At 44.7% G+C, this 25,849-nt stretch overlaps 1 protein-coding gene and 1 non-coding gene across 13 annotated transcripts in view; one reads left to right on the forward strand and one right to left on the reverse strand.

Annotated features, from left to right (window-relative positions):
* LTBP1 (latent transforming growth factor beta binding protein 1) overlaps positions 1 to 25,849 on the reverse strand; it is a 460,290-nt gene that overhangs the window by 425,386 nt on the left and 9,055 nt on the right. Inside the window, exons 1-2 of one of the 12 annotated variants that reach the window (XM_086327489.1) lie at positions 18,242 to 18,357; positions 13,367 to 13,500 (exon numbers count right to left, since the gene is read on the reverse strand). The exons of 9 other annotated variants lie outside the window; for them this stretch is intronic. The gene's annotated coding sequence lies outside the window, so the exon portion shown is untranslated. Of the gene's footprint in view, positions 1 to 2,833; positions 2,963 to 13,366; positions 13,501 to 18,241; positions 18,358 to 25,849 lie in introns of those variants that run through there. 2 more of the 12 variants (XM_086327491.1, XM_086327490.1) reach the window with 2 other exon arrangements.
* Positions 23,887 to 23,989, forward strand: LOC147363532 (U6 spliceosomal RNA). The gene has a single exon (XR_015137549.1). It is a non-coding gene; the product is annotated as a U6 spliceosomal RNA (small nuclear RNA).

Consider the following 25,849-nt stretch of genomic DNA (forward strand, 5'->3'; position numbering starts at 1 on the left):
GAAATTCCACGGACAGAGAAGCCTGGTGGGCTACAGTCATTGGGTGACAAGAGAGTCAGACACAACTTAGTGACTAAACAACTGCAATTCCAGGAGGGAATGACAAAATCTAATGTGATGTCTCCAGAGTGGTCAGCCCAGCTGGCGTTGGGTGGGGCAGAGTGGGACAGTGCTGGGAATGTTTTTTTTTAATGTCATGGCAGAACCTCATTTTATGATTTTGATTATTTGTACTTCGTCCAGTTGGCAGAACATCCACCTCCAAGAGCACTGGAGAAGAGACTCAGTCCCCCACTTCCAGGACCCGGTGCCCATCTGACCTGCAGGCACTCACACTGATTCTCAGCCCCCAACCCAGCCTCACAGGCAGAGAAGGAAAGTGTGGTTTTTGCCTGACCCCACCCCACTGAGGAGAAGGCAACGGCACCCAACTCCAGTACTCTTGCCTAGAAAATCCCATGGACAGAGGAGCCTGGTAGGCTGCAGTCCATGGGGTCGAGAAGAGTCAGACATGACTGAGCTTTTCACTTTCATGCCTTGGAGAAGGAAATGGCAACCCACTCCAGTGTTCTTACCTGGAGAATCCCAGGGACGGGGGAGCCCGGTGGGCTGCCATCTTTGGGGTCACACAGAGTCAGACACGACTGAAGTGACTTAGCAGCACCCCACCGAACATTAAACACACATTTTCCTTTCACCATCCCACAGAGGTCCACCCGATTACCTGCACAAATGTAATTACCTTCTCAACTAAACTTCTGCACTCGTTCCAAAGGAGTGGTGGACTCACCCAGGTGTACTGCTGAAAACTGAAATACTTTCCCACAACAGAGGTGAACCACTACAGAGGTCAAAATGCTCAAGGGTTATTTTTTAGTGTCACAATAATGATAGTCATCTGCCTGATCAAAACGTTCGATTGCAGGGAGAGTCCAGGCAGATTAACTCCCCAGAGGCCAGTGATGACCACCAGGCCAGGCAGCAAGGTCCTTGATCTCATGTCTACCTGGCTACTAGGAGGATCTCTCTCTCTGCCTCGCCACCATGCCCAGCTCAATGTGAGAATGTGGGGCAGTAAGGAGGGGAGCCCTTACAAAGATCATTTAATGCAGGATACTTCTGTCCTATAACATTTCAGGGAGGAGAAATTATTGCCTTTCTGATAACCAGTGTTTGGTGATGGCTTGCCACTCTCTCGCCTGATCAAGCCCTGGGCCACAAGAAGCCACCGACAGATCTCTGTCACCGGCACAACCCTCCGCCAGGGTCCGTGTGATGAGTGACAAGGGGAATATACCACAAAGCTGGTTCTGGCAGAACCACGTGGTAAACGGTTGTCAGCCTGGCAAGTGAGCCCAGCAGAATCTACTGAGAACACAGAGGACTGAGCCATAATCTGAATATACAGAGTTCTTTATGCCCTGTACCTTTTACCCCTCAAGCAAGACATTTTCTCTTACCATCCTTCCTAACACCCAAAGAAGGATAAAATCTCTCTAGTAGGAAAACTGGGCCCCAGGTGCATCAGCATTATTTAATCTCAAGGCAGAGGTTCTAAGTGTGGTCCCTGGAACAGCAGCATCACCTGGCATCTTACCAGACATGCAGGTTCTAGTGTCTTGCCTCAGCCATGTGGAGTCCAGCAATCTGTGCTTTAACAAGCACTCTGGATGACTTTGATCCATGAAGAACTTTGCCAGCTACAGTCGGATTTGCGAGTTACTGTCTTAAGGTACTAAGAATCTATGCAAAGGGGATTTCTGGGGTGACCAGCATTCATTAGCTGCAAAGTAGTCTGGGACTTGGGACAAAAGGCAGAGTCAGGCTGTCCAATAACATGAGTGGAGTCAGGGTCACTCAGGACCATAAGCACCATGGGCAGCTCAGGGACTAACTGTCCAAGTAACAGAAAGGATGGGTGATCTGCCCTGAAGCATGGCTTGAAAGGTAAGACACTGCCAACTTCAGGGACATCCTACACCTCACTGGACAGCCATGACTCGTTTTCAACATCTTATAAAAAATGAAATCCTGACTTTCCTGGTGGCACAATGGATAGGAATCCGACTGCCAATACAGGCGACACAAGCTCGATCCCTGGTCCAAGAACATTGCATATGTCTCAGAGCAGCTAAGCCCGTGTGCCACTACTACTGAAGCCTGCACGCCTGGAGTCTGTGCTCCACAAGAGAAACCACTGCAATGAGCAGCCCACACGACCCAACAAAGAGTCGTTCTTTGTTCCCGCTTGCCACAACCAGAGAAAGCCTACACCAAGCAACGAAGACCCAGCACAGCCAAAAATGAAATAGATAAGTAAGTCAAAATTATTAAAAAAAAAAAAAAGAAATCTTCTCTTCAAAGGTAGTTTTACACTGAAGCTTAATATACGAGACTGACAAGCACCCTCCCCACCTGCTTTTCCTCTTAGCTGTCCCCCTTTGTAGCCCCTGATACACTTCAGTGGAATCTTGAGGGTTTCTGAGAGCACAGGTTGAAAAACATGGGCTGCTTCTGGAGCCCCACCAGACCTACTGAACTAGAAGAGCTGGGGATGGGGCCTCGGGACCTATCTTTTTCTTCAGGTAACCCTGATGATCAGCCAGCTCAGAGCCACTAAGCAATGCTTGTCTCAGAATAGAGCCTAGCCTTGTATATCATCTGTGGGAGCCTGTTAACCCTGCACACTCCTGGGCCCTCCCCAAGCCCTACTGAGGCTGGATCTCCAGAGCAGAGCCCGGAATCTACAATGGAAGGTGGTTCTCACATGCATCTGGTACACGCAGTCTTGTGGTATGCTGACTCCACCCCCCTCAATCTCTCACCCTCTCACCTGAAAATATAAAGAGAATTCATCCCTCCTGGCTAGTTCCTGAGCCTTCACTCGTAGAGCCTGGGTGTCAAGTCACCCTCTGAGACACTGGAGGAGCAGGAAGGAGGCATGTCTTGGAGCCTGGACTCCTTTTCAGTCTCAACCCTTAACACAGGAGAACAGGATTGCTGACATCCAAGCACCAACACTTGGGCCAGTGGGTCTCAGCGTGGTTTGCAAGATTAGAATCACATGACAAACGTTAAAAACAAGGCGTCCAGGTGCCACCCTCCCCGCCCCTCACAGATTCTGCCTTAATTGCCTTGGGTGGGGGCATGGCATTGACATTTTTTAAAGACCTCTTGGGTTAAAATGCACAGCCTAGTGCAGACGTGTGCAAATGTGAGCGTGCACAGATGCTGTTACAGTGAAGATTCTGATTCGGGGGGTAGAGGTGGGGCCCACGGCCTGCGTTTCCAACAGCCTCCCTGGTACTGATGCTCGGATCACATCTGGGGCAGCCAGGATCTCATGGTTCTCAAACTTCTGAATCACCTGGAGGGCTTGTTAAAATGCAGATGGCTGGGCCCACCCCGACAGTTCCCAATTCAATATGCCTGCAGCGGGACACTAAAATTTGCATTTCTAACAAGTTCTCAGGGGAGCTCAAGTTGAGGACCCAGTGACCACACTCTAAGAATTAAGAAGGCCATGGTTTTCAAACATTAATGTACATTAGAACAGCTTGGGAGTGTTCTGAAACAGAGGTGAGCAGGCTTAGTCCAGATGATTCCCATGCCTGGAGAGGAGCCCAAGAATTACAGCTCCACAAATTCCTGGAGATAGTGAAGGACAGGGAAGCCTGGTGTGCTGCAGTCCATGGGGTGGCGCACTGAAGGCTGGGAACGAATGCTTGCTTAAGGGAGGAAATGTCATTCCAACATCAACCGTCTTTAATCCTACTGCAGAAACTGCAGTCGCCAGACACGAGTTGGTGACTAAACAACAAAGCTTCTCAAGGGACTCACACGGTCTTCTAGGCCAGGGACCTCATTCAGGTCTAGAATTTGCATCCTACCAATGCAATGACATATCTGGTACTAACAGCAAGCTTTACTGGAAAGAGAGGCTGAACATCATAAATGTCCTTTATAAAGTGCCACCACACTGCATATGTAAGACACTCTCATAAAGCAGGCCCAACCTAAGGAAAAAGAGAATGCCACTTGGAACTAGACAAGTTCCAGATCACGGCTGGGTTTCCTGGAAGCCTTGTCTCTAGGGCTCCAAACCTAACCTACAAGGTTAGAAGAGAAAGACGACGCCACAGAAACTTTGCTCTGAACAACACCTATACGCACAAGGGAAAGCAAATAGCAGGTGGTTAATCGGATAGGTGTAGACTCAGGTTCAGACGCCAGCCAATCTCTAAAGTGGGGGAAATGATATCTCACTTGGAGGTTGTTGAGAGGACGTAATAAGGAAATAACGTATGTAAGGTACTTAGCACAGGACTGTCACTCAGTAAAATCATGAATATATGACACTCTGACAGCAGAGCCATAAAATCGTGGAACTGGAAGGGACCTTAATGTTTAGCCTTCAGCCGATAAAAGAAACCCAAAGACCAGGAGGACAGCAGTATCCTGGATACTGCGGTATCCCAAGCAGTATCCCAAGCCCACCCCAACCTTCTGGATCAGAACCTGCATTTTAACACGACCTCAAGAACATTCCTACACACATTAGTTTGAGAACCACTACCCAACAATAACCCTACCAGCGAGGGAGTATGTCAGTGGTTCTGAACCCTGCCAAGTTGTAATCATGTGGAGGCTTTAAAAAAAGTTACTCATGCAAAGTCAAATCCCCAGCAAGTCTAATTCAACTGGTTTGGGAAGTATCCTGAGAACTGAGTTTTTTTTTTAATCTTAAGGCAGCTAAAGGTTGAGAATCACTAGTACAGAATAAGGGGTGCAGAGGAACTTCTGTGGCAGTCCAGTGGTTAAGACTCTACACTTCCAATGCAGGCGCTGAGAGTTTGATCCTCTGGTTGGGGAACTAGGATCCCACATGCCATGTGGCGTGGCAAAAAAAAAAAAGAAAGAAAATTAATTTTTTTCTAATTTTTAAATTATTTTTTAAAATTATACCTTAATAAAAAAATACATTGTACAAAATACATTAAAAAAAAAATAGGTGTGCAGGCTCTGCAGTCAAAGGGATAAGTTTAATCCTGCTTATACCACTCACTGGCTGTGACACCTGGGGCAGGTTACTTACTCCCTTTGGTACTTCAGTCTCCTTGTCTTAAAATCAGCATAATAATGGTTGCTGTTGTCACTGCTGTTTAGTCACTAAGTGGTTTCAACTCTTTTGCAACCCCATGGACTTTGTAGCCCACCAAGCTTCTCTGCTCATGGGATTTCCCAGGCTAGGATACTGGAGTGGGTTGCCATTTCCTTCTCTGGGGAGACTTCCTGACCCAGGGATCGAACCCACGTCTCCTGTCTGGCAAGTGGATTCTCTACCACTGAGCCACCAGGGAAGCCCTAATAATAATGGTGCCCAATCTCATAAAGATACTTAGAAGACAAAAGGAGACGTAATCCCTGAAAACGCACAAAACTGTGCCAGGCACAGAGTCTGTCCTTAACAAGCACTGACTAGTGCTCACCTGAGCAGGGGGATATTTAGCTTCTACGTAAAGGCCTCTAGGGATAAGGAGTTCAGGCTTCACACTTTAGCACCTTCCTCTGTGGGATGCTTACCAGAAAGTTCTAACTATGAGGGCATTGTAATAATCACTCGGGTTGGCCTTTCCAACAATCCAGCTCTAACCTCTGTAGTGGGCTGCGCCCTGACACACACGCACACTCCTGGGTGAAGACCCCTTCTGTCTGGGCCATCGCTGTGAATGCAGCCCAGACGTCCTGGCCTGGGATGAATGCACCCCTTCAGGCAGCAGGAACACCCAGCATCCACCCCCAGGCTCTGCCTCAACCGAGCTGTGTGACTCTGGACGGGCCACAGCACCCCAGGCCTTGGCTTCCTCACCCCCTACACCAAGGGTCAGGCCAGGCAGTCCCACGTGCCCCCAGCATCATCCACTTGGGTTCCCTGGGCTCACAGTGCCAGAAAGGGGCACTCACAAAGGACTGGGTTGGGTTTTCCCTCACCACGGTCTTCCACAGTACAAAAAAGGCAGCCCACTGCCCACTCAGCAGAGACGTGTGATGGACGCTCCTGCAGACTCTTAGCGACTCCCCTGCACACTCAGACTGAACAATAGGCTTTCTCTGAAAGTCTCCTAAATATAGACACATTCTCTGGGTGAGCAGAGGATTTCCTGAAGGGTTTTCTGGGGCAACAGACCTAAATAATAGATGGGTGTTTGGTTTGTACTTGTATATATGAGTGTGAGTGAGTGTGTGTGTGTGAGTGTATAAAAAAACAATCTGGCGATTGTGTTGGGTTTTTTCCCTGAGAACACTAAGACACCAGGAATCATTAGTCAGGCTGTCTCAGCCAATTTTCCTTTCACTGCGTCTCTTGAGTTCAAACCTTTCTTTGCTTTTAAACGAGCCCCTTTTCAGTTCTGGCTCCTCCTGCAGCACATCCAAGGCTGGCTTGCGGCTCCTGCAACTGGGGGGTCCCACCCACCTGCCCATGTCCCCTCTTTCTCCTGCCCCAAACATTAAACCTAACTCTATCTCCTTGAGCAATGTCCCTGGCCCTCTTTTCCATTCCCACGGCCACCACTGTCGTATATACACCTTCCTTTCTCTTCTAGAGCTCCACCTCTGAAGTGGTTTGTTTTTCTCTATAAATCGCCCTGCATCCCCACAGCAGGATTGGCTCCTGCCCCTCCCAGGCTTCTCTGAACCTATCAAACACAAGAACATAACAACTGTTGTTTACCAAGCCTCTGCTTCCTGCCAGTCATGGCACTGGCGTTTTCACTCACCCACCCTACAATCCTTACAATATGAATGGATCTATATTTTCGGACCAGGAAGCTGAGGCTCCGTGACAACACCTGTATTCCTGTATTCCAATCTAGTGGAATTGTGGCTCTACTGGACTAATGACTGGGGAGCGGGGGGTGGAATCCGCCTCTCAGAGCCTACCACGTGGTCCTTCCACCTGCCCTTCCTCCACAGGGCTTCCCAGGTGGCTCAGACAGTAAAGAATCTGCCTGCAGTGTAGGAGACCCAAGTTTGATTCCTGGGTTGGAAAGATCCCCTGGAGAAGGAAATGACAACCCACTCCAATATTCTTGCCTGAAGAATTCCATGAACAGAGGAGCCTGGCGGGCTACAGTCCATGGGGTCGCAAAGAGTCAGACACAACTGAGCGACTAACACTTTCTTTTTAACTTCCTCCACAAGCATTCTGTAAGCTGAGTAAACCCCCACCTTATGGACACAACTCATGCTTCCACCCCCAGGCTTGGCTCACCCTGTTCTCTCTGCCAAGAATGCCCTTCTCCCAGTCTCAGCCTGCAGAAGCATCCTACCCACCGAATTCAGCTCCCTCCGTGTGTTGCTCTGCAACTTCTCAAATGTACTGCGTTTGATACACATCTCTCTCCTTTGGATCCCATGGCCCTTGGCTTCCCTCTTAAACCAATCCATGTGCTTTCCGATCCATTTCACACTGCAGCATACTCTTGGGTGGCAAGAACCAACTCATCTTTGTATCCCCACAAGTTCCACCCTAGCACTGAGACGGTCTCGCGTATAACTGATCCTCAACAAATACTTGCTGAATTGGGCAACTGTTGTAAGATGCTATCAAGGAGAAGCATGCTGAGAAAACGCAAGAATCAGAAATCACATGTCATCTTCCTCCTTATGTCCCCGAGGACTCCTTTTGTCCCCTACAAGTAGTGACTACCAGTATTAGGAAATGAATGAAAATTTCACTATTTAAATGAAAATTATTTAAGACTACCAATATTAGGAAATGAATGAAAAGTATTTAAGCATATTTAAGCTCTACAAAGTCAATTTTTCACAAATAAATTGTTAAAGAAAAATAAAAAGCTGGTCATGAAGAAGTGAGCTTTGTGTCTCTAGAAGGATTCAAGCAGTGGCTAAGTGTCCTGGGGCAGAGGTGCCTGGAGGATTCCTGGACTGGAGTGGGGACAGCGTAGATGGCTGGCTTCCTAGATCATTTGCAAATAGGATTTCAGCCACCCCCTTCCTGCTGTCAGCACACCCACTGAAGATGACAGGCATTTTCTGTCATATATCACAATTGAAAACAGTTTCCTGAAATCCTACCCCATGTCATTCTGCCAAGCATCAATGTGTCACTGAAGTTGTACAACAATTAAAAATAAGTCAAAGCAGTCAGTGAGTTCATCCTCTGATCCCAAACCCTCATTTTTAACATGAAAATCTATGTGTGACTTTTATATACTTTCCAAACCCACCAATGGAGAAGGCAATGGCACCCCACTCCAGTACTCTTGACTGGAAAACCCCATGGACGGAGGAGCCCGGTGGGCTCCAGTCCATGGGGTTGCACAGAGTCGGGCACGACTGAGCAATTTCACTTTCACTTTTCACTTTCATGCATTGGAGAAGGAAATGGCAACCCACTCCAGTGTTCTTGCCTGGAGAATCCCAGGGACGGGGAAGCCTGGTGGGCTGCTGTCTATGTGGTCGCACAGAGTCGGACACGACTGAAGCGACTTAGCAATAGCAGTAAACCCACCAAAAGCCAGCTTAATATTTAGATACTTCAAGGTGACTTAAATTCTCTATGTGTGTGCCAAGTCACTTCAGTCATGTCTGACTCTTTGCAACCCCATGGACTGTAGCCTATCTGGCTGCTCTGTCTGTGGGATTCTCCAGGCCAGAATACTAGGGTGGGTTGTCATTTCCTCCTCCAGGGGATCTTCCCAACCCAGGGATCGAACCCAAGTCTCTTACGTCTCCTGCATTGGCAGGCGGGTTCTTTACCACTAATGCCACCTACAAATTCTCTATAGTTACAGGTATTTATGTGGGCAAATATTTAAAAAGAAAGATAAGCAAATATGAGATCATATTTTGTTCTGTAACTTTAAGCAACAAGTCCTGTGATGGGAGATAAAAAGCAAAATGAGGAACAAATTCAAGCAAAAGAAAATAAGCACTCTCTTCTTCTCAAGTCAAAGTTTTGTCATCACACTCTCAGAAATCTGCTATAGCCATCTTTATTAACTGCACAATCCAACTTGGAGCCAGAGGTAGAAGCTATTATAATCCTTGAAAGTAAACTGTTTATGTGTGAGTGATGGACTGTCCACCAGGAGCAACGAACAAATGCCAGGGCTTCCCAAGAGAAAGGATGCTCCTTGACCACCTTACAGTTAAAGAGGTGACTAATCTCTTCATGGAAAGCTCTGACACGCACCTTCCTTTATGTGGCACACAAAAGCTTAGTTAATTTGTCTCAGATGAAAATGCTGCACAGACAGGTAGAATCCTAATACTAAACTGAGTCATAAAAATGACTAATGAAATGTAGGACTTCTCCCCACACAGCTGCTTTGCAGGACTGTGCTATGAATCAGACGAGGTAATCTGAAGATCGCTCCCCCACACACATTCATTTATTTAGCAGATTATAAAACAGTCATCAAAGAAGGTATTCAAGAAACCTAGATGAAAAGCATGAAAATGTGGTTAGTGACCCAGACACCAGTCTTCATGTAAACAATACAAGCAAATAGTAAAGAATAATATGACTTCAAACCAACAGTGTTAAGCTTTGGGAAACTCACACCATGTGTTTCTAATTGAAATTCTTTAAATGGAACTCCATTAGAATTTTATGGAAAAGTTACTCAAACTGAACTTACACTAAAAAAAAAAAAAGTTTAATCTCCTCTATACTTTGTCTCCATAGACCTGATAAAAATAGTCATCACTGAGCTGAAATTTAAATGTGAGTTCTAGAAGCACTCCAGGCTGGCAGAACACCCAGCGATCATGATAATTCCCGGCAGATACAAGAGACCGTAAATTAATTGGCCTGAAACCTTTGCAAACTGCAGAGGCACAGAGTATCAGTGTGCACAGTAAGCGTTGGATCCAGAAAGCAGCTCTCCAAATGGTAAAATGCAGAACTTACTCCTGGTTATTACTATTCTTCCTTGGAAATTAACAACAGCTAACACTTAACCTACCCCTAGGTAAATGTGTTTTAACAAGGGTTCCCACATTTTCATTTTGCCCTGAGCCCTGCAGATGATGTAGCTCATCTGGTCTTGACATGACCATTCAATTCCTCAGATCCAGTGAGACCTAAAGTCAGCATCAACCTTTAGGCTTCCAAGTTACCTGGCTAAGAAAAAAACAAAAAACAGCTTCTCTTCCTCCAGCTAGTCTATGTAACTTCCACTTAACAATCACAGGGTCCTACTTAACTCTGCCTCAACGTTCACCCCCATCTCCCACCGCACCTGCAGACACCCGCTGCACTTGACTCTAGCTTCCTCTGCATCATCCTCCAGTCAATTTACATCCTCACCGACACCTTCCCAAAAGTCCTAGCTGATCCACTACCCTGGCAGCTAAGAGTCTAGACTTCCCTAAGAAACATGAAAAAATCAAAGTCAGTCTTCTATGCTTATAAAACTTAATTGTGTCAACAGGGTCAGGGATTCATCCATTCATTCAAAAATATTTTTGAGTATCTACCATGTACTAGGCACAGGAAAGATACAAGAAACCTTCTGGCACCTGCAGTTGACAGAAGAAACACCCTTAGAAAGCTTCACATTACCTATGGTCTTCCTTCAGGAACAGACAGAGAAGCTTAAAGGTGTGGGAAGTGGAAAAAGCTGATCAGAAGCCAGATAAAGAAGGGGTGGAAAAAATAACTTGGATCTTCTTTGTGGTTTCCAGAAGAAACAAAGATGTGCCCCCTAGAGGTTTAGACAGGGTGAATCCATCCCCAATATCCCGATTCTCACCCCTCAATGTCCCCAGACCCGCCTGCAAGACCCCTGCCAAGCCCACTCCACAGGTGCTGCTGAGCTAAAGTATGCCAGAGAAACTTCTCCCATTTTAAAAAACCATCAGGAATGAAGATTCCACAAGGTCACACAAGATCAGAGAAGCCCTTCAAAGCCATGCGTTTTACCACCAAGTTGAGTGATGAGAACACATCAGGAGAGATGAAAGGGGAACCTGAAATGTATTCAGATCTGAAAAGAGACGGCCAAAAGCACTCATCGTATCAGCAGTAGAATGAGATGATCACGGGAATGAAGCAGAAGCTGACAGTCTTGTGCTTGTCCAGGTACACACTGGACAGAAGATACATACTGGTCCTCTAGGAACTGAGGAACTCAGAGCTGTGGGTGAGGCCACCCTGTCACTGACACCACCTTCTAACATAGTAGGTACCTTCTGTAAACAGCATCTTTGGAAAGGGTCCTTGGAGGACCTCACTTGAGAGTCCTCAGTTAAAAGCTAAAAACATAACAAATGAAAGCTGTTGTCTTCATTACCCACAAGTCCCCCTCAATAAGAAAAAAAACACCATATGACAAATGGCTTAGAAGAAAATTACTCAGGACTATTTTGACAATCCAGCTTTATAACTCCGTGATCCACATAGGATTTGAATGAAAGGATTATCAGAGGATGTTTCTGAGCCCTCGTGATTTGTAATTTTATTGTTCTTAAAGTAAAATTCAATGCTGCCCACTTTGGCCATAGAGCTTACCCCTTTAATCTACAAGGATGCCTTATTCATCTGCTGCAATGGTAGATTCTTCCTCTTTAATAAGACTTGTGGTTAAAGCAAATCCAAACCCTCCAAATGGGAGAATCCCTTTTCCAGCCAAACTATAAAGTCAGCACCATCCATTAATGGAATGAGAGTTTTCCCACCAGACTCTCCGAGTCCAAATTCTATCCTCAAAAGCCATTTCAAACAATTCCTATTCTAATATCTCGCCAAAGGAGAGCAAGTCCTTCCTTCAAAGCGTCACTACTCCAGACTAGGAGCTACTTGGAGATACAACCAGGCTTTACTCATGTTTGCATTTCTAGTACTGGAAAGAGAATGGCTCACGGACTGTGTTCACCAGGTGCTCCTCTGATGAATGAAAGAGCCTTGGGGCTGGGCTGCTCTTCTGGCATCTGCACATTCTTCCTTATCGTGCCTAACAAAGTATCACCGTTTCAAAAGCTAAGAACCATATACATTTATTATCTCACAGTTTCTATAAGTGAGCAGTCTGAGCACAAATCAACCAGCTCTTGCGCTTCAGGGTTTCACAAGGCTATAATCAAGGTGTCAGTGGGGCTGCAGTCTCATCTGAGGTTCAAGTGGGAAAGAATCTACTTCCAAGATCATTCAGGTTGTTGGCAGACTTCATTTCCTTGTGGCTGTCAGACTGAGCGCCCCAGCTGCATACTGGTTACCAGCTAAGGACAGCCCACAACTTCCTGCCACATGGTCCTCTGCATAGGCAAGCCACAAGCCCAATAGGGCAGCCCACTTTTTCCCAGCCAGCAGGAAGTCTCTCACTCCAGTCCACTAAGACAGAATCACACATAACATAATCAAGGAAATGACACTCTATCACTTTTGACATACTGTACTGACCTGAAGCAAGTCACAGGTTCCTCCCACACTCAAGAGCAGGGACTTCACCCACAGGGGCTACCTTACGGTGCGCAGCCACAGTCCTGGTGCTGTGGGTGTCTTGGCCTCCTCCACTGGCCGTCAGCTCCGCAGAGCAGGGTCTTAGCCATCTGTACAATGCCTTCTATATAGTACTTTATTAAAAGTTTAGTGAATTAAAATGAAAGGCTAAGCAAGTGTAAGGTATAGGCCTCTAGGGACATTTACAGAGATATAACTCACCTATAAAAATGTTAGCAGTTTTTTGGGTTTTTTTTGTAAAGTGTTTACCCATACTGAGACCGAAGGAATGAGAACTAATTTTTTTTAATCCATATTTTAAGCCATTCTTCAAATTTGGGTCTTTTCAAAATTTGAGCACCATTTTCCAGTATTGCAGCCTTGTCTACATAACATTTAAATTTCTGGATGCTTTAATCAAAAGTAACATATGGGTTTTTGGAAATAACTACGTTTGCATTGGGAAGCAAAGACAAAATACTTACTTTAACCAGGTGTAACTATTACCACAGTAACTGATAATTTAAATAAGATCCCCCCCCCAAAAAAAGTATTTCTACTTGGAGAATAAACAGATATATTTTTTAAAAACCTAATTTTCCTTCCATACACAGATAAAGTATTTTTGCATCCACTATTTTGTAGGAAAAAAAGACACATGATGGGGAAAACAGTCCCTATTTCACAGGACAAGCAAACCAACTCCATATTCATTCTTTTTCTACAAGAGCTCCTAGTTTTATGATAGGCAATTCCTTTCCTAAACACACATCTTATAAAAGTGTGTGTCACTGCTGAAATTCTTAACAGGGCTAATTCCAAAGATCTGATGCATTCCTCCAGCAACTTCCAGGAATGAGTCAGCAGGACCCCAAGGAATGGCCGAGCAGCACTGACCTGTCCCTTTTCCATCTGAACTTCCTCATCTCCACACAAGAAGGCTTTGTCCCTGCCAACGCTGAGGGCATGTTCTGGACTAGAGCTTGTTCTTCATTTCACTTTTAAATTATCTTGGACTCGAGAAGCAGTACCTGCCTCCAAAACAAGATGTCACATTCGCTTCTGTTCCTTTTATTAATTTTTTAATACCTTTCACATCATTCCTTGCCTGTGACGTCTTTTATTTCAGTAGACCCACTCTAAACCCAGGCTCCTCAAGCTTCCTTGTGGATCAGCTGGCTAGGTACTTGTGAAAACGAGAGTCCTGGGTGATCCCCCTGGGGGTCCACTGTGGTGGGTCTGGGATAGGGCCCTACAACCTGCATTTCTTTTTTTTTATCGGAGCATAGTTGATTTACAATGTGGTGTTACTTTCTGGTGTACACCAAAGTGATTCAGGTATATATATCTTATGTATAATATAATATAGAGAACATGTATAGAATATATATATTTTCATATTCTTTTCCACTATGGTTTATTACTAGATATTGACTATAATTCCCTGTGCTATATAGCGGAGCCTTAAAGTTCATCTATGTTATATACAGTGGTTTGTATCTGCTAATCCCAGACTCTTGCTTTGTCCCTCACCCACACCCTTTCCCTCTGGTAATCATAAGTTTGTTTTCTACATCTGTGAGCCTGTTTCTATTTCACCAATAAGTCATTCCCACCACCCACATTTCTTACATATTCCACGGGGGGTTGCGAGGCAAAGGGGGGCTGTGTACCCTACAAAGCTGATAAATGTAGCTTTGAAGCGTATGAAGTGTGATTTCAATACCATCCGCAGTGAAGAACAGAACTAGGAAGGCCCACAGATACAAAACTCACATTCACGGAGAGGCAAAAATGCCTTTTCCAAGACTCCTCGGTGACTGCGCAGAGCAGACTCTGTGGCAGCACGCATGGAGGCGCCTGCTCAGGCCTGAGGCTCCCGTCTGGGATGAAGCAATGGCTCCAGTCCGTTGGGCAGAGGAGAAAACCCAAGCTTCCAGTCCCCAAGGCCTGGAGCCCACAGGAGCCAGTTTCCCTGGACTCCTCGGCGCCATGGGTGATCAAGGAGAGGGTGCATGACAGAGGATCATGGAGGGGTGGGGGAGGGAGGGGACAGGGATGCAGAAAGGGAGGAGGTGGAAGTGGGTTTGGCCAGAGCAGTGGTTCTCAAACCATAGCTATATTGGCACGCCCTGGAGTGTGCATTAAAACAGAGTGCTGGGCCCCAACCTCAAAGCTTCTAATTCAGTGAGTCCAGGATGGGGCGTGGGAGTCTGCCTTTCCAACAAGTTCCTGGGTGATGCTGCTGCCCCTGATCCAGGGACCATGCTTTGAGAACCACTAGGTCTGTGATGTGCCATTCAAGCAGACTCTTACAGGAAGATATGGGGCAACTGTACCAGAGAAAGGCTCTCAAACATTCAACAGTGGGCATTAAAAACTCTCATCCAGGAGGTTTGCTGTAATATACATTCTCTCCTAACAAAAGGAATGGCTTCCTAACATAATCTCGATTGCCACTAAGTTAAATGAATTTCAGCTGATCTTTCCCTCAAAACAAATGTGACTTCTAATACTTATTAATCAAGCAATTGAGGGTCTATTGTATATGCAGAAATGCTGAGGAGGCCAACTTCCCAACCGATAAAAAGTAAAACAAAAACAGGGACCCTGCCTGTCTTTTAACTTATCATCTGTATTATTTCACCTCTGATTACTGAGAAACTTTGGACTAAAAACACAACCTTTTCATTATCACAATAAGAAAGAAACAGAGCTTTCTCGAAAGAAAGGTTGTCTTTGCCTGCACTCTATCTCTAGGAGAATAAAGCAAATCAATTGTGCGTTGTTGGTAATGGAAGTAAAGTGGCAATTTAGGTACTTTTGCCTGTTTTCAAGCCAACTTCTAGGAGTTGCCCCCCAGAGACTATAAAACATTGGTAAACAGGATGATCAATGTAAAGACGTGATACACAAGATCTGTGATCCCCCAAAACTTAAGAAATACATTAAACCTTCTCACTTTCAAGACAAGAATTATACCAACACATTACAGGAAACAATTTTCACTAACAACTGAAAAATTTTCACAAAACAGTCGTAAATCATTTTAACATCACCTTATGTTTATAGGGCTCTTTGGTGCAGTATGTTCATGAGCCTCATTTTATTTGATCTTCACTACAGAATGGGAGATGTAGCCAATGGGTGCTATTAACCCCATTTACAGATAGGAACAAAATCATCTAGGTTGCCTTTGTACCTACTTCAGTTTCACCCCAAAATCTGCATGTTAGATTGGGGGGAGAAGGGGCACTGAAGAACAGAATTCAAATGCAATGCTAAAATTTTACACTCTTACTTTAATACATCCTAACTGCTCTCTGTGAATTTCCTACAATCACAGGATTGGGATTTTTATCTTTAAACTTTTTTGAAGGATTTAACATTTTATTTTTTATTTAGTATCACGTGAAGATCCCCCTAATTGTTAACATAGCAGTAACCAAAGACTTTTTTTTTTTTGATACTCAAACTTTCATCCTAAGTCTCAGCCTCACAGTTCTGGTGAGCGTGTTATCTTCTGGCAGAGCTTGGCTGAGGCATGGAAATTCAGTTGGCATGGGGCCGGTCTGGAGATCTGGGTACAATGCAGGCAGTTGGACTGTGACCATAATTTGGGTGTGATCTTGGGTACTTCACTCTTCTATACACCGCTTTTCGCATCAATACAAATTAGCAATAAAGGGGATTAAAATTTCTATTTAAAACACTATTTTTCAATTAACAATTGAATCTGCTGTACTTCTTTACACTAACAATAAAATATCAGAAAGGGAAATTAAAAAAATAATCTCTTTTAAAAGCACATAAAAAAAAAATTGATCAAGAAGGTAAAAGACTTGTATGTTGAGAACTATGAAACACTGATAAAGGAAACTGAAAATCATTTAAAGAAATGGAAATATATCCCATACTCTTGGATTGGAAGATTTAACATAATCAAAATGGCCATACTGTCCAAAGCAATCTACACATTTAATTGCATTAATTTAATTGCATTAATTCCTATAAAATACCCATGACATTTTTCACAGAACTAGAACAAATAATCCCACAGCTTATATGAAACCATAAAAGACCCCGAATTGCCAAAGTAATCCTGAGGAAAGAGAACAAAGCTGGAGGCACAACCCTCCCAGACTTCAGACAATGCTACAAAACTATAGAAATCAAAACTGTGTGATATTGGCCCAAAACTGACATATCAGTCAATGGAACTGAAGACAGCCCAGAAATAAACCCACACACCCGGTCACCCCATCAATTAATCTTCAACAAAGGAGGCAAAAATATACAATGGAGAAAAGACAGTCTCTTCAGCAAGTGGTGGTGGGAAAGCTGGACACCCACATGTTAATCAATGAAGTTAGAACACTCCCTCACACCATAAACAAAAATAATTCAAAATGGCTTAAATATGACACAACACGAAAACTCCTAGAAGACAACGCAAGTAAAACATTGTCTGACCTAGCAATGTTTTCTTAGGTCAGTCTCCCAAGGCAACAGAAATAAAAGCAAAAGTAAAGAAACGGGACCTAATTAAACCGACAAGCTTTTGCATGGCATAAACAAAATGAAAAGACAATCATAGAATGGGGAAAAATAGTTGCAAACAATGTGACCAACCAGGGCTTAATTTCCAAAATATACAAACGGTTCACACAAACTCAGTAACAAAACAACAGGAACCACCCAATCAAAAAAGAGGCAGAAGACCTAAATAGACATTTCTCCAAAGAAGACATACAGATAGTCAATAGGCACATGAAAAGATACTCAACATCAATAATTATTAGAGACATGCAAATCAAAACTACAGTGAAGTACCACCTCACACTGGTCAGAATGTCCATCATTAAAAAGTATATAATTAGCAAATGCTGCAGAGGGTGAAGAGAAAAGGACCCATCCTCCACTGCTGGTTGTCGGAATGTAAATTGGTGCAGCCACGGAAAACAGTATGGAGGTTTCTTTAAAAACTAAAACTAGAGTGGCCATATGATCTAGCAACCCCACTCCTGGGCATATATCTAGAGAAAACTATAATTCAAAAAGATACACAAACCCCAATGTTCAAAGCAATACGATCTACAATAGCCAAGACACAGAAACAGCCTAAATGTCCATCAATAGATGGCACGGATGGATCTGGAAATCGCACTTCACACTAAACGAAGGAAGTCAGACGAAGACAAGTACCATACGGTATTATTTATATGTGGAAATACATACGTTGATACAAATGAACGTATTTACACAACAGAAACAGACTCACAGACATAGGAAACAAACATGATTAACAAAGGGGAAAGGGGATGGGGAGGGGTCAATCAGGAGTCGGGATTAGCAGATACAAACTACTATATAGAAAATAAACAATAACATTCTACTGTATAGCACCAGGAATTATATTTGACATCCTGGAATAAACCATTATGGAAATGAATATGAAAAAGAATGGATGTGTGTATCTCTGAATCACTTTGCTGTATGCCAGGAACTGATACAGCATTGTAAATCAACCATACTTCAGTTTTTTAAAAAAAAAGTCCAACAAAACAACAACAACAAAATTCTTTTTCCATGCTTTCAAACTAGTGATGAAAAATACCAAATCCTATACTGTGTTTATTCCTTAGTAATAAAATCCACTTCTATCCGTAACTTCCCTATTTATGGTTTTCCATAAGACCTGACAGGGGCTCCAGCCCCGTCTCCCTTACCACCTATTACTCTAGCTCTCACTGACAACCCAGCAAAACTCACATCTGGAGTCCTGTACAGGGTCAGGCCTACTCCCAGCCCGAGGCCCTTGTGTTAGCTGTTCTCTTGGCTGCAAAAGCCCTTCCTCCACACCCTTTCATACCACACAGGTCTCATAAGTCATTTCCTTATATAAGGAAAGGTGGACCTTTCCTTACTCCACCCCTCTCTCCCAGCCCCCACCACTCTTGAGCCTATTGCCCTGGTTTTTTTCCTTCTTTGTACTTAATACCTTCTGTGAGGCATTAACTAGCACACAGGGACTGAGTGAAAGTATAACAAATGAATCATTCATTCATTCACTCAATCATTCCATCCCGTCCTTCCTTCCCTGAAAGTCCATGTACTTACTAGGTCCTGAGGATAAAAAGACAGTTATGGTATGATCCCTCCCCTCACAGATGGAGCTCACATTCCAGCTGGGAAGCACACAGCCACCCAGGCACACGTGCAGCTGTGATACAATGTGGAAACGGGTAAGACAGAAGAGGATTTGTATGCCTGATATTCACAAGAATGACCTGAATTGGGTTGGGTGATGACTGACCCTCTGCCCATTCATTTCATTCATCCAGGTTGAAAAAAATCTCAGAAGAGTTAGGTAACTTTAAACTACACAGTCAGTAGCAGAGTCAAAAGCGCCCCCACTCTTGAACCAATGTAGCAAATGATTCATCAAGGTGAGGTGGTACCTCTGAGCCGATTTAAATAGCTTTTATAATGAAATATTTTGAAGATGCTAATTGTTAACTGTCCACGTGAGATGGTGTTAAGATAAAACACATATCAGTGACAGGATGGCAATTCTACTTTTAATTTATAATAGTAACAATAATAAACTGAAGTTCCTGCAAGACTAAAAGGGAGATTGGAATTGTTTGGTAATCTTATAAGAAATACAAACATTTTAAAGTCTACAAAGACAAAGGGTCCTTATTATTATATTTTCCTTATTTTATTATCCTCTTTTCCTCCTGTAGTTTTTTGCTGGTTACATCTTCTATCCTCTGTAAAGATGCTTCCTTAATTCATTACCAAAATACCTCTGAAGGTTCCTCTTCAACCATTTAGTTCTCACCTTTAAATAATTGATGAGTAAATCAACCACATCAACTTCAGTTAAAAACACCTCCCTCCAATTTGTCTTTCCATCCATTAACCAAACTCATCTTCCTCTGGTTGAGCAGAACCAAGAGCATGTATTAAAAAACCAGCCTATCCATCTCCTAATTTACAAAACACAACATTTCACAAACTGTTTACTTAGGTCCGTGCCAACAATATTACTCAAATGTGGAGTGAAAAAACCACAGGGACTAGTGTAGTTGGCCAAGAGCAGTATTTGGGGATCTAAAATTACAGGGAAAATCATACAACATTCATTATACTTAGTCCCAAATCTCTATCAGATGATGTTGAGCAGAAAGATTCTAAAATTGGCAGTGAGAAAGGAAAAGCTGTCTTACGGTTTGGGCCATGCCAGGGTAGCCTTCAGAGAAGCAGGAGGAAATGGAATAAGGTGGTGTGCCCTTGAAAATCTGTCATAATAAGCAGTGTCCGTCGGGCAAGGGATAAACACACAGAAATATATAGTGGAAAGAAAACCAAAAGGGAATTACCACCCAAAGGTGAGAGGAAACAGAAAAGGAAGTGGAATTCTTTATGTAGTATTTAGAGGAAAGTATTTACAACACAGCAAAATCAGAGATACTTGTTCAATTCAATTCTACTCAATTCAGTTAGCATATGTCCTACGGCAAGGAAGGGAGCCTGGGTACTTAAAATGATACAGAAAATCCTGCTTCCCAGGAGGTCCACGCTGATGGTGGGGGCAGATGCCTCTCCTACCTGGTCCAGTCATACCCAGAGCCAAGTGAGAGTGCAATCAGAGTGCTCCAGAAGAGGGGAAGAGAGAAGAACAGAAGAACAGGGCATCTGCGAAACACCAAGAGGGGTGTGTAAAACGCTGGGGTGCCCACAAGGGGGAACCCCCCTAAACAGACCAACAGGAGCCCTTGAGAGCTCACATCTGGTAAATACTATTGTATGGGGGGACAGCTGCTCTCTAAGCGCTCTTTGTGTATTAATTCATCCGGTCCCCTAGCAGCCTCTAAATGATGGCAAAAACCATCATCACACCTACAATGTGAATGGGGTAACTTAGCCTTGCCCCAAGGTCAAGTCCAAGATCAAAGAGTGAGGATGTGTTGGCAAAGTGTTAACATCAAGTTAGGTGCCTTGTATTCTAGCTCCAAAGACTGAACTTGTAACCAAGGAACTCCACCACCTCTAGTTCAGGGCAAGTAAAACTCTGGCCCAATAAGGAGAGAAAGAGGAGGAAGGCAGAAAGGTGGGTATGATGGGGGAGTAACAGACGGCATTTTCTTCACGTTGTCTTGGGTCTAAATGACAGTGTGCACACAAATGCTCACTGGCCACTGGACTGTGCCTACATGAGATGTTCAACCTGAATAATAAGCTGAGCAAACAGGTGCACGAAAGCATATACAAATACAGCTCTGTATTTTTCCATAAGTACCAAAACAACCAATTTGTGTCACATCAACAAATTATGTACTGTTTTCTTTCCACTAGGAAGACAGGAAACATCATTAGTAAAACATGCAGTTAAAGCAAGATAAGACCTTCGTCTCTCCCTTATCCATAAATCATTGTGCTTAATTACCACGTCAGGGAGGTTTTAAAAACATGAGCCCAATGAGCAGCTGCTGGATGTATTATTGTCTGCATTTCTGTGTATTTAAAATATTTTATAATTAAAAATAAAACAGTAGGGAAAAAAGCACCCAACATGTTCCAAAGTGTTTAAACCTTTTTTAAAACCACTTTATTTAACCACCATTAACAATTTTTTATCATTAACAATTTTTGCAAATTTCTAACGCTTATAAAAATACACGTATGGGGACTTCCCTGGTGGTCCAGTGGTTAAGAACCTGCCTGCCATGGCTTCCATTCCTGGTCCGGGAAGATCCCACACGGCTCATGGCAACTATGCCCTTGTGCCACAACTAGTGAGCCTGAGCTCTAGAGCCTGCCCATGAGCCAAAACTGCTGAGCCCGTGCACCACAACTATTGAAGCCCTTGAACCTAGAGACTGGCTCCGCCAAAGAGAAACCACCGAGATGAGAGGCCAGCACACTGCAACTAGAGTAGCCTCCACTCATTGCAATAGAGAAACCTCGCATGCAGCAATGCAGACCTAGCACAGCTAAAAATAAATGTCATTTTTAATGTATTTATCATTCAACTAACTAAAGAAAAACTGGGTGTAATAACCCTATATGCAGAATCTCTTTAAAGCAGACCAAGTGGAAAAGGCCAGAGGTATAACCAAAATCACCAGTGGCCAATTCCTTACATTTCCTGCTCCTTGGAGCAGCCCAAGCTTCTGCACTAGGGAAGAAGCCACATTCCATCCACAGTCACAGACTGAGGGGGACGGTCCCAACTGAGCCTCTACCCACCCACCCTCGGGTCACTGCAAGGGAATCCCCAAGTGCCTAGGGATGGCCCAGGGCTCTGAGTAGCCCACTTCTCAAGCCTAGGTGCAGAGCATCTATGGATGCTACTGTGAGTTGAATGATTCCCCCGACAAAGAACTAGAGTCCTGATCCCTAGTACCTGAGTATATGACCTTATCTAGTGATGCTCAGTCACTCGGTAGTGTCCAACTCCTTGTGACCTTATCTAGAGCTAGGATCTTTACAGAGGTGATCACATCCAAACAAGGTCATTGTTCAGTTCAGTCACTCAGTCGTGTCCGACTCTTCTCGACCCCATGAATTGCAGCACGCCAGGCCTCCCTGTCCATCACCAACTCCCAGAGTTCACCCAGACTCACGTCCATCGAGTCAATGATGCCATCCAGCCATCTCATCCTCTGTCGTCTCCTCCTCCTGCCCCCAATCCCTCCCAGCATCAGAGTCTTTTCCAATGAGTCAACTCTTTACATGAGGTGGCCAAAGTACTGGAGTTTCAGCTTTAGCATCAGTCCTTCCAAAGAAATCCCAGGGCTGATCTCCTTCAGAATGGACTGGTTGGATCTCCTTGCAGTCCAAGGGCCTCTCAAGAGTCTTCTCCAACACCACAGTTCAAAAGCATCAATTCTTTGGCGCTCAGCCTTCTTCACAGTCCAACTCTCACATCCATACATGACCACTGGAAAAACCATAGCCTTGACTAGACGAACCTTTGTTGGCAAAGTAATGTCTCTGCTTTTGAATATGCTATCTAGGTTGGTCATAACTTTCCTTCAAGGAGTAAGCGTCTTTTAATTTCATGGCTGCAGTCACCATCTACAGTGATTTTGGAGCCCCCCAAAATAAAGTCTGACACTGTTTCCCCATCTATTTCCCATGAAGTGATGGGACCAGATGCCATGATCTTCATTTTCTGAATGTTGAGCTTTAAGCCAACTTTTTCACTCTCTACTTTCACTTTCATCAGGAGGCTTTTTAATTCCTCTTCACTTTCTGCCATAAGGGTGGTGTCATCTGCATATCTGAGGTTATTGATATTTCTCCCAGCAATCTTGATTTCAGCTTGTGTTTCTTCCAGTCCAGCGTTTCTCATGATGTACTCTGCATAGAAGTTAAATAAGCAGGGTGACAATATACAGCCTTGACGTGTTCCTTTTCCTGTTTGGAACCAGTCTGTTGTTCCATGTCCAGTTCTAACTGTTGCTTCCTAACCTGCATACACATTTCTCAAGAGGCAGGTCAGGTGGTCTGGTATTCCCATCTCTTTCAGAATTTTCCACAGTTTATTGTGATCCACACAGTCATAGGATTTGGCATAGTCAATAAAGCAGAAATAGATGCTTTTCTGGAAACAAGGTCATTGGGGTGAGCTCTAATCTGATATGATTGGTGTCCTTATAAAAAGGGGCAACTTGGACCTCAAGATAGACATGCATAGACGAAAGGAAAATGAGGTGAAGAAACACAATGAGAAGACAGCCTTCTGCTAGCCAGGGAGAAAGGCCTGGAACAGATCTTCCCTCACACCTTCACAAGCAATCAGCCCTTCTGACATCTTGATTTTGGACCTCCAACCTCCAGAGCTCTCATTTCTGTTGGTCTAAGCCACCCTTTTGGAGAAGGTGATGGCACCCCACTCCAGTACTCTTGCCTGGAAAATCCCATGGTCGGAGGAGCCCATTGGGCTGCAGTCCATGGGGTCTCGAAGAGTCGGACAGGACTGAGCGACTTCACTTTCACTTTTCACTTTCATGCATTGGAAAAGGAAATGGCAACCCACTTCAGTGTTCTTGCCTGGAGAATCCCAGGGACAGGGGAGCCTGGTGGGTTGCCATCTATGGGGTCGCACAGAGTCGGACACGACTGAAGTGACTTAGTAGCAGCAGCAGCAGGGAATTCACACAGTGAACTCTGGAGGGGAAAGTCGATCCAAGGCAGGGAGGGCTGTCGGGGGAGCTGAAGACCAAGACCTCAAGAGAGAGATTTCAGCATCGGGCTGTCCAGGAAGCAGCAGAAAGAACAACAAACTAAGAGCCATAGAGCTGGGTGGGGTCTGGGCCCTGCCCCCCACTTAAACAGGGGTAATAAATCATGCCTGCCTGGCCTACACCCCCAGGGATGTGGAGGTCAAGGAATGCTCTCCAGTGCCGGCTTGGCAGCACATATACCAACACTAGAAAGACACAAAGATAAGGATGATCCCTGCACAAGGATAAAATGCAAATTCATGAAGCATTTTGCATGAAGCAAAATGCAAACTTCATGAAGAAGTTTCTTTTTTTTTAAGTAAAAGAAATAGAATGCCCTCTGCAGGCTCCAAAGAACTGCACAAACGTGCACAAATCACCCTCCCTCCTCAGCAGATCTTCAGCTTCTGCTGTGATTTTGCTCTCTGTTGCCAGAGTGGTAACGCCACCCTTGTAACGCCACCCTGCTCATCACTCGGAAGGACTTGGAAGCAAAATGTGCATTTTAGGAAAACTGAATTCGAGCTCCCAAACATGTTTGAGTCTGTTTGGAATATCCAAGACAACAAATAATAGGGTCAGAAACAGCAAACTCCTGCGGTGGCCAAAGGTCCTTTCACCAAGTCAGGCTTCCGAAGGTCCCAGGGTTCACTGGACAGAGAAACAGTTCCCTGACGCCTGCCAGGCAGCGACGGGGTGCACAGGCTGGCCCGGGGGACTTCAGGGCTTCGCCACAAAGGTTTAAGTATGATCACAGCCCAGAATTTATGGTTCCTAAATGTTTGTTTTAACCAGCGCTGAGAACACATATTTGACCCAGTGTGAACTTGACCTCTGGGTCCTTCTCCCTTCTCTGGGCTGTCTGTGCCGCACGACAAGATTTTTCCAGCCAACCCTTGGGCCCCTGCTCCTTGCACTGGGGCCGGGGCCGCCCTCCCAGCAGCTGCCACAGTAAACCTCATGGCAGATCTACCGGCAAGGCAGCTGTCAATGGCCATAGCAGGCTGACGAAAAATGTGTGATCACTCCAGGCCCACTCCCACACTTAGCCAGCACAACACTGAGCCAAGAGGCATAGGAGCCTCTCCATCACCTGGAACTCTAGCCACACTGCACATTCATGGATGGTGCTGCACACTCATGGACGATGCCCTCGATGCCCACAGCTCCAAGAATCAGGGCATGCAAGACTCTGTCTCTTCTGTATATAATTAAGGAAAATGTCTAGAGTTGGCTTTTTTTTTTTCCTCCAAAGCACTGTGGGCTGAATGCCAGTGGAAAAGCAATGGAATATCGATTTTCTGTTTCTTGCTAAGCAGAGAACAAGTCATTTGATGTGCCATGAGTTAAGTGAGTAAAAACAGACTCTGCGCGCCCTACAGCTGGCTGCATTTCTCCTCTATTCATAGACCCTGGCACATGGTAAAAGCTCAACAGATACCCATTAAATAAATGAAAGAACCATCCATGCATTTAGGCAGGGCCTGCCCTGTGCCAGGCACCAGCTTTGGATTCAGATCTGCTGTCTTTCCTGTTCCGTCCACCTCACTCTGCCAACCCGGCCTCAGTCTCATCTCGCCTTTCTTCTTTTGTGTTGTCTGTTCCCAAGTCCGGTCTCCTCTTTAAAGCTGAGCCCACTGGCAGTGTTTCTCTCTGGCCTGCACTTACACTGAGAGGGGGACAAAAAGATTGGAACAACCAATCTGGTGGGTTCAATTTAGGCAGAGGGGAAAAAAATGCAAAAATGGGGAAAGAAAAAAAAAACCTGTTAAAACCCTCGCAATAAATGTGAAGCCCTTAGAAAGAAAAGAGGTGCAGTACCATCTTCTTTGCCCAAAATGGACACCACTCTCAGCAGCCACTCCATGCATGTGTGCAGCTCAGTCACTTCAGTCGTGTCTGACTCTTTTGTGACCCCAGGGACTGTAGCCCACCAGGCTTCTCTCTTCATGGGGATTCTCCAGGCAAGAATCCTGGAGTGGGTTGCCATGTTCTCCTCCAGGGGATCTTCCCAACCCAAGGCTCAGACCCCCATGTCTTATGTCTCCTGCATTGGCAGGCGGGTTCTTTACCTCTAGCACCACCTGGAAAGCCCTAGTCACTCCACGTTAATAACTAAAATGCCATGTCTCGCGCGCTG

This window comes from Bos grunniens, chromosome 11 (assembly GCF_055505025.1).
Source record: "Bos grunniens cultivar Pamir isolate PY7600 chromosome 11, Bosgru_T2T1.0, whole genome shotgun sequence".
Taxonomy (NCBI): domain Eukaryota; kingdom Metazoa; phylum Chordata; class Mammalia; order Artiodactyla; family Bovidae; genus Bos; species Bos grunniens.